The following is a 16,731-nucleotide window of genomic DNA, read 5'->3' as shown; positions in this document are numbered from 1 at the left end:
TAGTGCTTGTCTTTCTCTTTGGGTCCTATTTTTTGAATGATGTCTGTGAGGGAGTGAGGGAAGCAGAGGTCTTAGAAATCATGTTTCTTTGTCTTAGAAGGAGAGGACAACAACAAAATAATCCATGAAGAAGTTGGTAAGGCATTCATGGCCAAGACTGGCTCTGGGCACTTCTTCCTCTTCCGGCCTTCTTTCTTCCCAGCTCTTCTTCCTCCCTGGCACTGAAAGGCTTTAGAGCAGGTTGCAGTATCTTTTCAGTTATCTACTCAATCAACTTCTTAGCCTAGAGTGGTAGGGACTCCGTCTTGTCCCCAGGGCAACAGGTGTTGTGAACGAGGCTGAGATAGTATCTATGTGCTGGGTGCTGGGGTGAGGTTACAGGAATAATAGAGTGGTTTCTTTCCCCCTCATTTACTCATCAGACATCTCGGAGCACCTCCTATGTGCCAGATTCAGTAGTTTCCTGAAGGAGACCAACTTGTGGGAAAACAACTTAGAACCAAAGTTGATGTTTGATGCATTCTGTGTGGCTGGTCCCCATGGGAGGTAGAGCCTGAGAAGAGAAGAAGCAGGTAGAATGTTGGGTGATGTCCCATTGAGGTGCAGAGTCCTAGGGGAGTGGCTAAGGGTCCAGCTCCCTCCGCTGGTTGAAGAAGCTTAAACAGGGAGCCCCAAGTCCAGAAGAAAGGACTATCATTATCATGATGTACAGGTAGAAACAATATTTTTGAGCTTTTGCACATTTTCCTGCACTCCTAACACCTTAGAGGAGACCATATAATTCCACATGCTAGTATTATTTACGGAAGCATATAGTCAACTTGATCCATCATCAATGGCTAGGAGAGTATTACCACTCTAAATATAGTTTTATTGAGCTTCCTGCACCTTTTCGATTGCCATTTCCCTTTTAGTTCCTGTCAATTAGCTCTTCATTGTTGGTTTTAGTTTTCTACTTGATAAGCAAAGATTTTGAATCCATCTCGATTAAAACAGCAAGGCCCAACTCCATCCTGCCAGCTTTCTTTGAAATTCATGTAATGTCTGTGTTCAGATCAGCTGCCCAGGGCACAGAGAAAGATGAGCTATGAGCTGTGACAACATGAGGGCGCCAGGCCAGATGCTTTAAGAGAGTCCGCTTCCTTCTGGGAATAGAATTGCTAGAGAGTTTCCTCTCTCTGGAATGGTTTAGGTGTGGCTGAAGGGAAAAAACACACACATACACACAAAAATCAAAAAATGAAAGGATGATTTCTCAGGTCTCTTCCATACATGGTCCAAATTAGGCACAGATCTTTTTGTTAAAGCTGGCGGCAGGCTTTCCAATGCTTGGAATTGCCCGGAAATCTGGATTCTTCCAAGAAATTTCATCTGGTAAGTTGGAAGTTTGGTTCATCATACAGAGGACATTGAGAAAGGGAAGCATGCGGTATTGTTAAATACAGAGCATGGCATTTTTCTCATATTTGTGCAAGAACCGCTCAGCCCTCTGCCCTCTTATAAGACGGCCTTCTCTCCTCCAGTCTCTTAGTTTTTTCCTTTTCCTCCTCCCTCTCTCTCTGTCTCTGTCTGCAAAACCAACATCTTGCCTTCTCTGCCTCTTTCTCTTCCACTTATTTTTCCTCTTTATACATAGTTTCAAGGTGGAAGTCATTGCTCTGATATGGACACATTTTAAATAAGCCACTTTACCTCTTGGAGAAACAATTTTTCAGTAGTTCCCATTATGGCTCAGTGGAAACAAATCTGACTGACATCTATGAGCAACCATTTTATCAGTAAAGTATAATGATTCTTAAATTTCCCTCTAATGCTAAAAATTCTATTCTACTTCTACTTTGGAATACCTGTTTGTTTGTTTGTTTTTTTAAAATAACACAACTCTCTTCCCCTCAAATCTGTGGAAATTGACCGTATTCTGGCTGACAAGGCAAGTGATAATTCAATCCCCTTTTCTTTCTCTTTGGGGATCACGTTACCCTGCATAGATATGAGAAAGTCAAACACAATCCCTGACACTCCCACACCTGAACCCACAATCCCAGAAGCCCGAAGACAATAATGTGTATTTGCAGCAGCAGCTTTAGACATTTCATCAGCGTCAGAAGCTCAGTATCTGGGGAAGAAGGATAAAGAAAAGGAGAAATTTTGGAAAACACAATTTTTATTTTTAAAAAATTTTTAATTAATTATTTTTTTTTGGTCTTTTGCCATTTTTTTTAGGGCCGTACCTGTGGCATATGGAGGTTCCCAGGCAGGGTCTAATCGGGGTTGTAGCTGCCTGCCTACGCCAGAGCCACAGCAACATGGGATCTGAGCCGCGTCTGCAACCTACACCACAGCTCATGGCAATGCCGGATCCTTAACCCACTGAGCAAGGCCAGGGATCGAACCCGAAACCTCATGGTTCCTAGTCGGATTTGTTTCCGCTGCGCCACAACGGGAACTCCAGGAAAACACAGTTTTTTAAAAAGGAGAATTTTTTTGTGGTGTTGAACTCTGAAAGATTATTGTATGTAGCTCAGAAAGATTGTAGCTTTCTATGCCGTGTATTTTCAAGTTCTTTCCCAGATAGAATATCTAAGAGAGCACCCCTCCCCCCAAAAGAAAGAATGATTTTTATTTTCCATATGGTACATGCTAGCAGTCCTGGCATTTGACCACATTTATGTAAACATGCAGAGATACCTATAAATTATTGGACTTATCCCAGTTTGAGTTTCCAACTATGTACTACAATCATTACAGCTGTTCTTACTTTAGCCTCAGAAGATATTTTGTTCCGTTTATATGGCTGATTAGTCATTTAGACTGTAGACTACATGTATTACATTGTTTGGGGGTGGGGAACATAACAGATATTCACTGGAGGCATCAAGAACCTGTATTTAAGCCAACAGTCGTGCAAACTGGTAGAGGTTCCCTCACCTGAGCTCTCTCAGCCCAGGTATTAACTGACCATCACTCACCCAGGGCTACCCCGCACTTAGAGAGGACTTGGAGAGAACCTGTGCTCTACCCCAGAGTATTTAGATTGAAGAGAGCAAGAGGCCAGGATAACAAACAGCCTCATTTTGAAAAATCTGGGCCCTATCCAACAGATCTGGGACTTGTCGGCAGGGAGGGGACCCCAGTGGGCCTGAATAATAGCGTTGTAGGAGTCTTGGCAGTGACGTCCAAACTGAGCTTTCTCACTCAGATCCCCCTCACTTATCCCCACTACAGGGCTCACTGTTTAGCCCAGTTTGAGCCCAGGTCCCCTGAGGGTCCCAGAGGACTGGAAATCTTGGGCTCCATCCTGATGCAAACATTTGGGACAACCTGCAGGGGGCGCCCCACAGCAGCTGCTGCGTCCCACAGCTCTTTCGCTCTAATATTTGGAGTTATTCCACTATTGTTATTTGTAATTAACTATTCAGTTTATTCACATAGCATACTAAGTTTTAGGCAATTTTTTAACCAAAGAAGTTTTATATGTTTTATTTATTTATTTTTTATTTGCATCTCACAATTGCCAGGTGAAGTAGCCTGTATAGAGAGGTGAAATGGTCATAAAGTTTTGTGGGAATCAGTGGTACAGACTAGTTGGGAAGTCAAGCCTCGATTCCCACACCTGTGCTCTTTCTACAAAAGTTCTTCACAATGAGGATAATAATAAACAGAAAACACGTCTTCTATCCCTTTTATTTTCCTTTTCCCCTTTAAAACTTTTACATGTTTTATTTATGTCAGTCCTCCTGAGATCAGTTTTCATGAAACCCTAGCACTTTATTGGCTGTCCTCCATGCTCAATGTTGAGTAGGATCTCCAGTCTTGTTCTGATTTATTCAGCAGATGGAGCGTTATTATCAATATTTCTTCAGAGTTTGAGGGGGTATTTTTGGATGATAAAGTTAGTTTCCATCTATCATCATTTTATCCCCAGTGCTGGTTTTGGGGGGCTCTGATTTTTGCCGTGTGCGTGTGAACCATGAGGTTGCATTCAGCTTGGTTTTCAAAGCCAGAGGAACAGAGACCAGAACATGGAAATATATGGTGCCCTTTGGCAACATGGTGGAAACTTTTACTTAAGACATTGACTCAGATTTTTATTCATACCTCTTTAGACCTGGAAGAGGTCATAGAAAACACTTAGTAACTGTGGTTCAAGACTCTTGTTCTCATTGATGCAGAAAGTGAGACTCAGAGAAGTCAGGAGCTTGTCTGAGGTCATACAGTAGCTTGGTGGCGGTGCAAGAATGAGGCATCAGGTCCTTTGTTCTGGGTCCGAGGCATCATCTGTGAAACCACAGGGCCTCTCAGAAACAAGAGCTGACACCTGGAGATGTTGAGGGAGATTCCATGTGATTAACTCAACTCAGCTTAACAGACCCTCACTGAGGCACCGCGAGGAAAACCAGCAAGGTGTTGTGTAGAACCCATCCAGCTCGAAAGGGCTGACTGGGCAAGTCAACTCTGTTTGTTCCTCAGATCTGTTCTAAAGGGCACAAGAGTTAGACTTCCTGAGATGCTGCGGTATCTACATTGAGCAGTCCGCTCAGAGAACTAAAACCTTTTGTTTGGATGGACGGGAGCCAAGCTTTTTCTTTATTTCCTGTGGTAACAAAAAGGGAAGCCATGGAGAGGCTGTCCTACCAACCACAGGAAGATTAAAGGGCGAGGAATGCATTTTGGATGTGGAAGTCAGAGAGTTCTTGGGCCCAGAAGGGAGCCTCCTCATTATTAATGGTGGCTCCACCACAACTGCCACTTGGAAATGGGAAAGATGGGAGGCAGGAGAGACCCACGTGTGGGTTTGTGTTGCTCCGACCACAGGCGTGTGCTTTGGACATTGCCCCGCCGACACTCAGAGAGGGGCAGGAATCCCTCGCTGCCCACGTCTGACAAGAGTCCCTGCCGACCACCTTCTCCCTCTCTCAGAGGCAGTGAGCATTGTGGGGGAGGAGTTGGGAAATTGCTAAGAATAGCCAGGGTCTTTGGGACTTGCTCTCTTCAAGGAATCAGTAGAATTAGAAATGAGATATTAGCTCTAATCAGTCACATATGTTGGGTTCTTAGCCCCTAGAAGAAGAATTTCTGACTGCAGCTCCTCACCCAGTGGGGGAAATGCCTCTACACCTGTGGATGTGGCAGGGCCCTGCTTCTGTCCTCTGGAGGGTCCAGGACAAAAGAACCCCTTGGTGTTTGCTGTCAGTCTGTCATCTGGTCTGATCTGAAGTGGCCAGACTTCTGACTAAGCATCCCCTGCGTGGCTTTTCAACAAGTATGGAAGAATTTTAGGGCACACATAGATCCAGGCTGAGCCAAGCACTGGGGGTTGGAGGTAAATTCTAGGCCCCCTTTGTCTTAATTGCTTATGTTTTTGAGACGTGGGGGTGTTTGGAGAATTAGGCATGATAGTGAGAGGACGGACTTTGGGGGGATTGTTTTATTTTTTATTTTATAAAACTTTAAACCTGTGAATAAATTGCAAGAAGAGTCAAATGGACCCCTGTGTGCCCTTCATGTAGAGCAGGGTTGGTGAGTGGGTTTTTACTGAGCATGTGAGTTTCTCAGTATGGTCCCCTGACCACCTACATCAAAATCAGCCCCAGACCTCATCACTCAGGACCTCAGGTTGGCCTGGGATGCTGCACCCTGCCCAGTTCCCTGGAGAGTGATGGGCTGATACCTGTGATCTGCCCTGTTGTGATCCTCACACTAGGTCAGCTGTCTATTAATTTGCCCCTTCATTCTTTGTGTTCCCAACTCCACCTGCTCCAGTGAATGATCAGAATATTGTGCTAATTGAAACCATCTCTATAGGTCCTGCAAATATACAAACAAGGAGAATCAGCCCCTTTTCCTTTTCTTTCTTTTTTATTATTATTAGTAGTAGTAGTATTTTTGCTTCTTAGGGCCACACCCACGGCACATGGAGGTTCACAGGCCAGGGGTCAAATCAGAGCTATAACTGCTGGCCTATACCAGAGCCACAGCAATGCAGGATCCAAACCACATCTACAACCTACACCACAGCTCACAGCAGTGCCAGATCCTTAACCCACTGAGCGAGGCCAGGGATTGAACCCGCAACCTCACGGTTCCTAGTTGGATTTGTTTCTGCTGCACCGCGACGGGAACTCCACCCCTTTCCTTTTCTAACATGGCACGCTTCTGCTTAGCTACCACGCATGACCCTTATTCAATCTCAACAGACTTGTGATGACAATAAAATCTCGTGTTAAGTTTCTTGCTAACTTATTGACTACTTAAGTTTAATTTATGATGCCCATTAGAAGTTTTTTTTGTTTGTTTGTTTGTTTGTTTTAATAGCCCTGGGCCTGTGCTTCCCTAGAAGTATCTCCTGTGCATTATTTGTGTATGGGTGATGGGTGTCCATGCAAATACACTCACGTGAAACACTAATAGCACTTTTAAATGTTAACATTTAAGTATTCCCAAAGGAGCAAAGAAAAAAGTTAATTTTCTGGAGAGATTTGAAATCCAAGGTTTAATCTACAGTTGTTTCTATTTCGGGATCTGTATTATGTCATTTAAAACAAGAAGAGGTAAGAAGACAGGGGTTGGGGAAGTGGAAAACGATGGGGAGGGGTGGTCAGAGATCAAACAGCAGGTGAGGTGTTGGCACACTGAGGGCGAGGTCCGATGGCAGGGTCCTCGCCGGGTGGGAGGCTGCAGCACTGCCTCATGTGCTCCTTCAGGTGGGGGAGTATTTCTGTACATATGTGCATTTCTTACCACTCCATGCCCAAGTCTTGGCATAGAGCAAGTACTTGGCATTTGCTGAGTGCTTATATGAATGTCCTCCCTCAGCTTCTTCTGAAAGTGCCGCTGGCACAATTTCAGGGCTTAGAATGGGCAGGCCTATGATCCTGCCCCCGGAGTCCATTTTGATCTCTCCTGTTGCTTCTGCTGCTCACAGCCGAGAGGTTGCACAGCTTCAGGAACCACATGCACATATGTAGAATGGGGTGTGAATAGAGACCCCAGAGTTGGGCACCTCACAGCTCTGACTGTGCCCTAGGTGCCTCCTGGAAGCATGCCCTGGCCGCCATGGGCACAGCGTCTGGGGTTAGCAGATTGGATTTGTGTGTTCACATGCTTCCCTGTTGTCACTCACTCACAAATGCTCCTCTCTACAGTTCTGTGCTGCTTTCTCTTATCCCTTTGTGAATTGACCCCCCTCTTCCTCCCGCAGTACCTTTTTCCTTTTTCCCTCAGCATTCCTAACCTATTTCTGTAAGTATCACAAACGCCAAGAGTATCTGGGAACCTTAAAGTTGAAGACATTCACTTTATTGAGGTTCTAACGGAAGGCCTTAGAGTTATGGCTCTTGGAGAAATGAAGGATAAATATGATATTTTGGGCACACACTTTTTCAATTACGGGCAGCTCAAACCCAGTATTGCTCCTCATCCATCTCAATCTGAAGGCTGTGGGGAGGCTGCTCCTAAACATCTTTGCACACTTAATCTCAAACCCCACTCGTGCAGCTTCTAAATTTTTTAAGATTAATCAAATCTAAGTCTTGCAAAGTGCACACTCTGATTTATATGAGTTTTGGCAAACAGGCACACCGAATAAAAACTTCCTTAGTTGGAAATGACAGCGTTAGGGAATGAGGGCTGGAGAATCATACGGGGCACCCTATTTTGATGAGCCAGTGGCAGCTTCTGGAACTCCGTTAAAGGATTCTTACATTGGTGTTGTGCTAAGGGCAGGAGCCTCCAGGTAACAGGCAAGATTGGTGTGTTCTCAGATTTATTTTTGAGCTCTGGTTCCCATGAAGGAAAACCTGAGAAAATCTAGCCTGAGAGAGATTGGCACCAAGGTGTGCAGGATTCTGTGGCAGGGACTAGAGGCGAAGGGCGAGAAGCTGGAATCAGCTCTGGTTCAGGAGCTCATCTTCTAGAAAGATGCCCAACTGCCTAAAATCTGGGGCCCAAAGGGGTCAGTGAATTCAGACTTGATGCAAGCCATTGCTATTCAAGACAGTCCAGTGTAATGAATCAATATGGCAGCAGTCAGTATAGGATAGTAACATCCAGTTAGGCTTTGTTCTGTGTTCGTGCTTCCGGTCACTGTTCCATTGTAAGCATTTCCCTGCGGGAGTTAACCTTGATCTTGGCCTTAATCTTCAGCAAACTTAAGCTTGTCCCATAAGACCACTGAAAGTTGAAGCCTTTTGATTGGTAGCGCCCCATCCCCCCACCCCCGCCATGGGAGGGAAATGGACAAAATCAGGCTGGCTAAGTGAGCTGGGACTGTAGGCGGAGTGCCAGCCCATTAGGGTCATATTCAGGAGCAGATGGGAGAAGCTCAGTCAGAGGAATTGGGCCTTCTGATGGGAGACAGGAATACCTATGTCTTGTCAGGCTCAGCATTGAGATGTGGTGCAAATGGATAGAATAAGACAGGGTCCAGGCCTACCGGGTAAGGGTTTGAACCCCTGGAAAAACACTGGTCTTTGTCAGACTGGCTTCCAAACTGGGTGATGCTGGGCACTGCCACTACCTGGGAAGGAAAGGAAGAACTCTTCCTTTTTAATACATGTGTCAAAGGAGCGATACCCTCGGTGAAAACAGAAAAGGGTTTAAAATGAACATCTAGGAAACAATTATTTAACATAAACACTGGACAGTAGCTGGTATGTGTTACTTTACATTATCTTTTAAGGTCTTTTGTAATACATGACTAGATTCTTTCAACCCATCACAGGCACTAAAATTATTTTCTGAAGAGATGGCGAAATATTGGAGTAAAATCATGCACCTCCTTACATAAAGGCAGCAGGAAAACAGATCACAGTTTAATCTGGTGTACCAGGTGCTTGGCCTGCCTTTGCAGAGTTCTTTGCTCTCTGAGAAATACGATTAACATGCAGGAAATTTCAGGGACAGGTATAAGCCAGATGATGAGTGCTGTGCAGATGCAGACAGATGAGTGATAAATGAGGTTCATGATCACAGGGAAAGGGCTAAAGGACTCAAAGGCAAGTGGGATACCATTGGCAGGGGAAGAATGAGGGTGACAACAGGGAGGCACAGAGTGTTTATGGGCACTGGTGAGATGGTCCTTAGCAGAGGGAGGTTAGAGCAGGCATGGATGGAAAAGAAAGGAGGGATGGCTTGATTTGTAGTCTTTCACTCTGTCTGGTCCAGAAGACCCACTGGAGATTTGGAAAGCTCTCCAACCACTTCTGAAGCTTCAGATCCACTCAAGGGCAAAGTCAGGAATACCTAATACAACCATTCAGTGTTCAGGTCTGATCATGAAATCTAGGTCAATAAAACAAAATGACTTTGGCCTAAAATTTGGTTGAGGTTGGCAGACTTTTGCATTTTCCCCCTCCAATTGCCACGTTGTTCTGTCATTAACAATAGCGATAGGAGCAATGATAATGGGAACAAATTCTTACTCCGTGTAGCAGGCACCATGTTAAGCTCTTTTAATATACTGACTCATTTAATTTTCATATCAACCTGGTGAAGTAGTTACAAGAATTATTCCTCATTTTTAGGTGAGGCGGCTGGAGCACAGACAGTTCCTGCTTTAACCACTGCTTTCCCTGCCTCTTATAAAGTGCCAGTAGGATGACCACAGTGTAATACTATGGCAGGGCCCGCCCACCATAGTTTGGTTTTGCTTTTTTTTTTTGGCCTTTTTATTTTAGAGTTACACCTGCAACATAAGGAGGTTCCCAGACTAGGAGTCAAATCAGAGTTGCACCTGCCAGTCTACAGCCACAACCACAGCCATGCTAGATCCAAGCAGTGTCTGTGACCTACACCACAGCTCATGGCAACGACGGGATCCTTAACAAGGCCAGGGATCAAATCTGCGTCCTCATGGAGGCTAGTCAGATTCGTTTCTGCTGAGCCACAGTGGGAACTCATGGATTTGCTTTTAATTATTATTGTTATCACTTGTTCTTAGGTACCTTGAGCCCTCCCAGAGAGGTATTTGAAACTGGTGCCTGATCAGAGCATTGCTTCTTTCCGGACAGAGTCGGGGGTTGTATGCTGCAGAGCTGCCACCCGTCCTGCTCTGGACTTTGCATTCCATAGTTGGAGTTGGCTTCACTACCAGGTGTTGGTTACCTTGGTACACTCCACAAGGTCAGGCTTCAAAGTACATATGCCCTTGACCAGAAAACATGACATTTAATCACCCTAGTTCACAGTTCTTTTCACGTAATTATATCAATCTTTAAAGAATTCCCATTTCTCAAGTGTTATTGTATGTTTAAGAGCAGGGCATGGTAGGTGCTGTCAGGGATGCAGTGGTAAAAGGACTCTGACCTCATTCGCAATGCTCTGGGGCAGGCAGAGTATATGCAAATAATTGTAATGACCAAAAGGCATTCTTCCAGAATCAATTCTGTTGTTGTTGGATAATTTTTGGAACTTTGAATACATTCAACTCCGTGAGCATTTATTGCATGTTTATCTACTCAATAAATGTCCCAGGTGCTGGGATAGATTCTGAAGATACAAAGGTGAAAAAGCTTCTGTTCCTGTCACCATCTGTAGTCTGATTTGAAGCTGTGTGAACACACTCTAAGGAAGCCAGAGGTAGGGAAGGAATAATTCTTCCTGGTGTGAGGCTAAGAGGAAGGCTTTCTAGAGAGGGCAACAGTTGAGCTGGACCTTGAAAGTTTTATGGGACATCACTGGACTAGAAGAGGGGAAAGGATACTTTTAGGACAGGAAAAGGTGAGCAAACCCACAGAGGCACAGAGAGAACATGACATGTTTGGTTAATGGGCTTTACAGGGCTGGAAAGGGGGTCTGGAACCAAACTGTGAAAACTGTGGCTTTTAACAGCCATAGTACAGTGTTGGAAGAGGCTGGGGAATCACATAAAAATTGTGCAGCCAGTTCCTGAAATAGTCAATACTGAACTTAATTCGATTCTGGTGAGTGCCTTGAAAAGCATAACAGATTTTAGAGTCAAAGGGCTAGGCTTGAATCCCAATCTGTTGGTTATAAGCCCTATGACCTTGATCCGCTTATTTAACCTCAGCTGTAAAAGGGGGCTAATAGGTCTATCAACCTTACAAAGTCATCATGAGAACAGAAGCAGACGTTAGAGAAAAATGGTTTCTATACTGTCAAGCACTGTGCTAATGTTAATTATCTGTGTTGTTATTTGGTACCAAAAAAATAGAGAGATGCTGGGCAAGTGTCCATTTGTTTAATAGCCTCTCTGAGTTGTAGGGAAATTCTTGGTTTTTCAGCAGTGTAAAATGCCAGTGGTTTGCTTTCCACATGCTCTGAAAACCCTGATTAGCTGTGATGCTTCTAAACTTGGTATACAGCCTAGCATATACAAGGGCAAAGGGAAGCTAGCATTTTCTGTGTATTTCCTGTGCCAAACATTTGAAAAACATTGTCTCATTTACTCTTCACTATAACTTTGAGGTAGTTGTTGTCCGCATTCTACAGATTCAGAAATCGGTATTGAGAGTTTTTTCACTTGTCCAGGTTAATTAGGAAGTTGCCAAATGTGGATTTGAGCATCTTACCTATGTTGCCAGGCTTGTTCCACCTCACTGTGCTGTACAGAGCATATAGTTGATGCTTAAAACCAAACAGACCCACCTCTTTTTTTCTCTGGTAACTCCCCCAACCTCTTGCCCCAGATGAGGGGCCTCCCGTGCTTGTAATGCGTGGCTCTTTGACCACAGCCAATTGGACCACTTCTGATTCAAGCTGAACGGGTCACATTCCTCTTTCTGAAATTTGTAATTGGGACATTCAGCACCTGAGACAATCATCTGTGGGAACCAGGCAGAAAGGATAAGCAGAGTCAGGGCCTGAGCCCACAGCCTGGCACGCCAAGCTGAGATGCAGGCTTAAGGATGGGGAGCAGTCCCCACACGTCAGGAGAACATGATGTCATGGGAGAAGGATGGAGCTGCACGAACAGGGGCGGAGACTGCAGAACCTGTGCCCATGGAAAGCTGGACCCTGTTCCCATGAAGGGTTGTCTTAACCCCTAGCGCCCTTCTAGTTTCCAGCTGCAATTCACTTGAGAGCTTTATATCCTTCCAACCATCTCTTTCTTTGTTTCAACTGGCTGGTCCTGCAGTCAAACAGCCTTGATCAATTAAGCACATGGTAAATTCTTACAGAATGATGGGCTAACTTGCCTATCTTTTATCACTTCTCTAGATGTTTTCATCCTGAGCACCACCTACTACACTTCATTGATGTCACTGTAATTCTTTGGTCTGTGGGTCATTCTTGCCAGTTTGGTCCTTGGGCCATTGTTCTGGAAGAATGAATCAATAGCAGAAATCACTCACCCAAGAAAGGTGGCAGGATATTGAAACAGAGGTATTGATATAATATGCTTGGGGGTGTCAGGCTATTTTAGATGGTCTGAATACCTGTAAACAAATTATATAATGTCTGTAAAATCTGTGTGATGCTTTATTTCAATGTATTATAAAAATTAATTTTGTTAAAGGCTAGGATGTTTAGCTCCACTTTTAATAGTAACATAAAGCTTTTTACATAAAGTAGAAAGGATGCACACTGAAAAGCAAAGAACAGTCTTCCATGTTGACTAGAGAAAAAGTAGTGACTCTTCCAGAGAGGTTGTGGGCAGGAAAAATAACACCCTTTATTTGACCTGACCAGCATAGTGCCCGAAGCAAAGCAGCACTGCAGCTCCGCTTGCTACTTTCCTCATTCCTTCACTCAGGTCTGAGCACTGTTGACACTATATAGTGAGTCCCCATTAACCACAAATAACGTAATCAACAGCATCTGCTGCTCTGCCCTGGTCCAGCCACCAGTGTTCTGCTGCTTAGTGGGTAGAAGAAAGTAGGAACCATTGATGCTGCCTGAGCAGGTGGAATCCATGTCTTCTGGGACTTAAACACCTAGGAGGCAACTGTCTCTTCCATATTTGGGTTTCACAATAAAATCTCTAAATTAGATAGAGATCTAATTTAAAACTGGAATGATCAAGTGGTTCAAATGATCAGTGTCTGCTGTTTACAACAGCCAAGACATGGAAACAACCCAAGTGTCCATCGATAGATGATTGGCATAAGAAGATGTGGCATATATATGTATGTGTGTATGTGTGTGTGTGTATACACACACTATAGCATATTATCCACAAAGAAGAGTGAAATATCGCCATTTACAGCAACATGGATGAACCAAGAGAATATTATACTGAGTGAAGAAAGTCAGACAGAGGAAGAGAAATAATGTATGATATCACTTACATGTGGAATCTAAAATATGGCACAAATGAACCTATCTACAAAACAAAAACAGACCCACAGACATAGAAAACAAAGGTGTGGTAGCCAAAGGGGAGAGGGAGGGAAAGAGAGACAAAATAAGGAGTATGGGATTCACAGATACAAAGTACTGTGCATAAAATAGATAAGCAACAAAGATTTACTGTATAGCACAGGAATTATATTTATTATCTTGTAATAACCTATAATGGAATATAATCTGAAAAATATAATTGAATCATTTTGCTGTACATCTAAAACTAACACAATATTTTAAATCAACTATACTTCAATAAGAGAGAAAAAAAAGATCAGTGGGAAACAGAAAAGACAGTTTCCCCAGAAATACTTAGGAAAGGAGGCACTAGAAAGAGTAGGCTCTGGTTTGGAAGGTGTTGGCCTACAGATGGGTTGTAGAGCGAGGGGCAGGACTAGAGAAGGATCCCCCAGCATTCCTCTTCAACTGCAAATTGCTTTGTCGGGCAGTGTCCCCACTCGGAATCAATAAGCAGTTCTCAGCGGATAGTCTTTCAAGCCTAGAAAAGTGTGGAAGCAATCATACCCTAGGGGAGTTTCCATGTTGTCCCAGGCAAGCTGAGGTAGAGAATGAAAGCTGCCCTAGAGAGCTCAAGAGAGAGGAAGGGAAACAGCTGTGAGCATCTCTGGATGGAAGAAGCCTGTGTAGACACACACAGGGTGAGGGAGAGAAAAGGAGTGGGGGATGGGACAACAGGGAACAGCGCAGTTCCACCTACTCATCCTGAAGACATAATGGTCTTCCTTAAAAACAAAAACAAAAACAGGAACTGGTTCATCCTGTATGAAAATTCGTTTTTTAGCAAGTGAGTAAGCAAGTCAGGCTTTAACTTAAAAAATAAAATTCTCCACCTTTACTGTTCCCTGTCTCATCAATGTGGGCTTGACAGTGCATGGTACTGTAGCATACAGTTTAACACTGCATCCCCTGTATTTAATTTGTACCTAGTTTAGGATTGAAACTGAACAAACAGATCCAAAGATGGGAATATGGTCTTTATTGCTGCACTTTCATGTGGGCTAGAGGATGGTCAGTCTGTAAAGCGACCAAGATGATAGGAACATATGTTGGGAAACTAATTTAAAAGAAATGTGGGAAAAGGGAAGGTAGCTGCCACCTATTGTGCTGTACATCTCCTGAACCTTTTGAGTCTTTGTTTCCTCATCTGATAAATTAGGATAATAATACCCATAGGCTTGTGAAAAGAAGATTATGCAAGGGCATACAACAGGGCTTGACCTAGATAAATGTTGGTTCACTTTCTCTGGCAGATCACCTCATTCTCTGGTGAAGCATTTTTGACTGCAATGCAGAAACGTGTTTCATGTCACCTGAGGCAAATAGGGTGTTGGTGATTGCATCTAAGTTTTCTTTTCTTCCACGTCAAGGGACAAGAGTTAAATTAGGAGGGCAGGTATTTTGTGTCTTGCTATGTCAGAGAGTCATTGGTTGTGGGAGGGTTGGGGGACAGGGAGCACGATGGCTATTCTGATGTCTGTTATTCATACACTAGATGGTTGTCAGGCAAGTGAAACAACTACGTTTTCTGGTGTGGTTTACTTATCGCTAGTCTATAGAATGACAGCCTTAGGGAGGTTACCAAACGAAATTCAACAGTAAGTGCCCACGCTTCTTGGATACCATGCTAGGCATTTTCAAATGCAGTATCTCCTTTGCATCTCAAACTGACTCTAGGAAGTAACATCTCCATTTTATGGAAGGAAGACCACAACTGAGAGAGATTGAATTGCCTGCAGACTTATTACTGTCAACCCTTGTACCCTGAGACTAGAGCTAAATATTGAGCCTGTGTTCCCTGTGAACTGGTGGAGGGTGAAGGAAAGAAGAAAGAGTAAGAAACAAGTCTGTCTGTATTGATTGGAACTTTTTATTGCTTCTGCTGTGTAGATCTCTGCAGTGTTCTTAGGCAACCTCTGGAGGAATCCAGCACCCACGGAATGTCTCCTGCCACCCCACAGCACATTCCTGGAGCTTCAATTTGGAGGTAAGCCACAGCCCACTCTGCATGCCTCTGTAGAGGCTACTCACAAAAGGGATGCTTTCAGAATTAACTTTATTTAATTGATAAGTTTCATTTCATTGTCAAATGGACATGCCCAATTTATCCATGAGCACTCCTCTAGGGAGGGGACAAGTTGTAGGATGCTTTATAGGGGTGTTGGTACTTTATATTATTGCTATTCTTCAGTGATAAAAGAAACCGCCACTTCCTAAATATTTGTTGGCTGTGGACCAGCTTTTTACATATATCATCTCGTTTAATTCTCACAACAATTCTGTAAAGTTCATATTATCACTCTTATTTTATAGACAAAAACGGCTCAAGGAGGTTAAGAGGCTTGTCTAAGGTCACAATAGGTGACAAAGCAGCTATGCACGATGCCCTCTTTTTAGTACTCAGGCATGTGGTCTTTCCGCCTCACCAAAGAGTCTTTCAAATAATTAATTTCTGCATCAAAATGAGCCATGAAGCCTGGGCTCTGGGATTTCAAGACTGCCACTCTCCTAAGTGAAGTTCTCCCTCTATGAAGTTAACTTTCATCCCCTCAACCTCTACACTGAGATAAATTAATGGATCAAAGATAGAAAAATGATTTCTGTCCCTTTCAATGCATCACCCAAGTTTATGATCCCGAAACCAGGGCATTCCTGGATTTAGTTTTGAATTGTTCTTCATCTTCCACCATGGATGCTAACAAAATTATTGTCTTTCTTCCTAATGTTTCCTGTATTCACTTCTTGCCATCTAACCCCACTGTCACCACTCTCCTGTATGATTTCAATAGTTTCCTAACTTCTTGCCTCTAGGCTTTTGTATTCTAAATCTTGCTGCTAGCTCAATCTTTCCAAAACATCATTTTGTAAATGTCAGTTCTCATTCAGAAACATTCCGTTGATACGATACAGTGAATGACATGCTATGGAAAAAAATGTTCACAATATGTTATTAAATGAAAAAAAAGTTACAAAGTACGCCCAGTGTTAATACAGGTAATCTATATGTGGTGAAATCATGGATGGCTTTTTTTTTTTTCCTCATTCAGTGCTCTTAACTTTTTTGCAATAAACGTTATTCTTATAAGATAAAAAAATTAGACATTATAGTAAAAAATAATGAAAATCCTCTTTTACACAGAATAGTGTAAAAGAGAACAATAATGAGATTCTATTCCTTTTTTAAATTGCATATATTTGACATATAACATTGTGTAAGTTTAACGTGTACAACCTGTTAGTTTGATGTGTTTATATACTGTAATATTATTGCCTTTGTAGATATCTTTATCACATTACATAATTATAGTACAATATTGTTGTCTATATTATACTTGCACGTGATCACCATGACTTTTACTACTCATTGCAAGCTTTTGCCCTTAAACAACATCAATCTTATCTCCCAAG

General features: G+C 43.1%; 1 protein-coding gene across 1 annotated transcript in view; it reads left to right on the top strand.

Moving 5' to 3' along the window:
- The window catches only part of HAO2 (hydroxyacid oxidase 2), a 198,315-nt gene that overhangs the window by 44,715 nt on the left and 136,869 nt on the right, over nucleotides 1-16,731 (top strand). The window contains 1 exon segment of the mRNA XM_047784884.1: nucleotides 15,214-15,310. The gene's annotated coding sequence lies outside the window, so the exon portion shown is untranslated.

Source organism: Phacochoerus africanus, chromosome 6 (genome assembly GCF_016906955.1).
Source record: "Phacochoerus africanus isolate WHEZ1 chromosome 6, ROS_Pafr_v1, whole genome shotgun sequence".
Classification (NCBI taxonomy): domain Eukaryota; kingdom Metazoa; phylum Chordata; class Mammalia; order Artiodactyla; family Suidae; genus Phacochoerus; species Phacochoerus africanus.
Note: the sequence above shows the minus strand (reverse complement) of the source record. Positions and strands in the feature narration are given on the sequence as shown.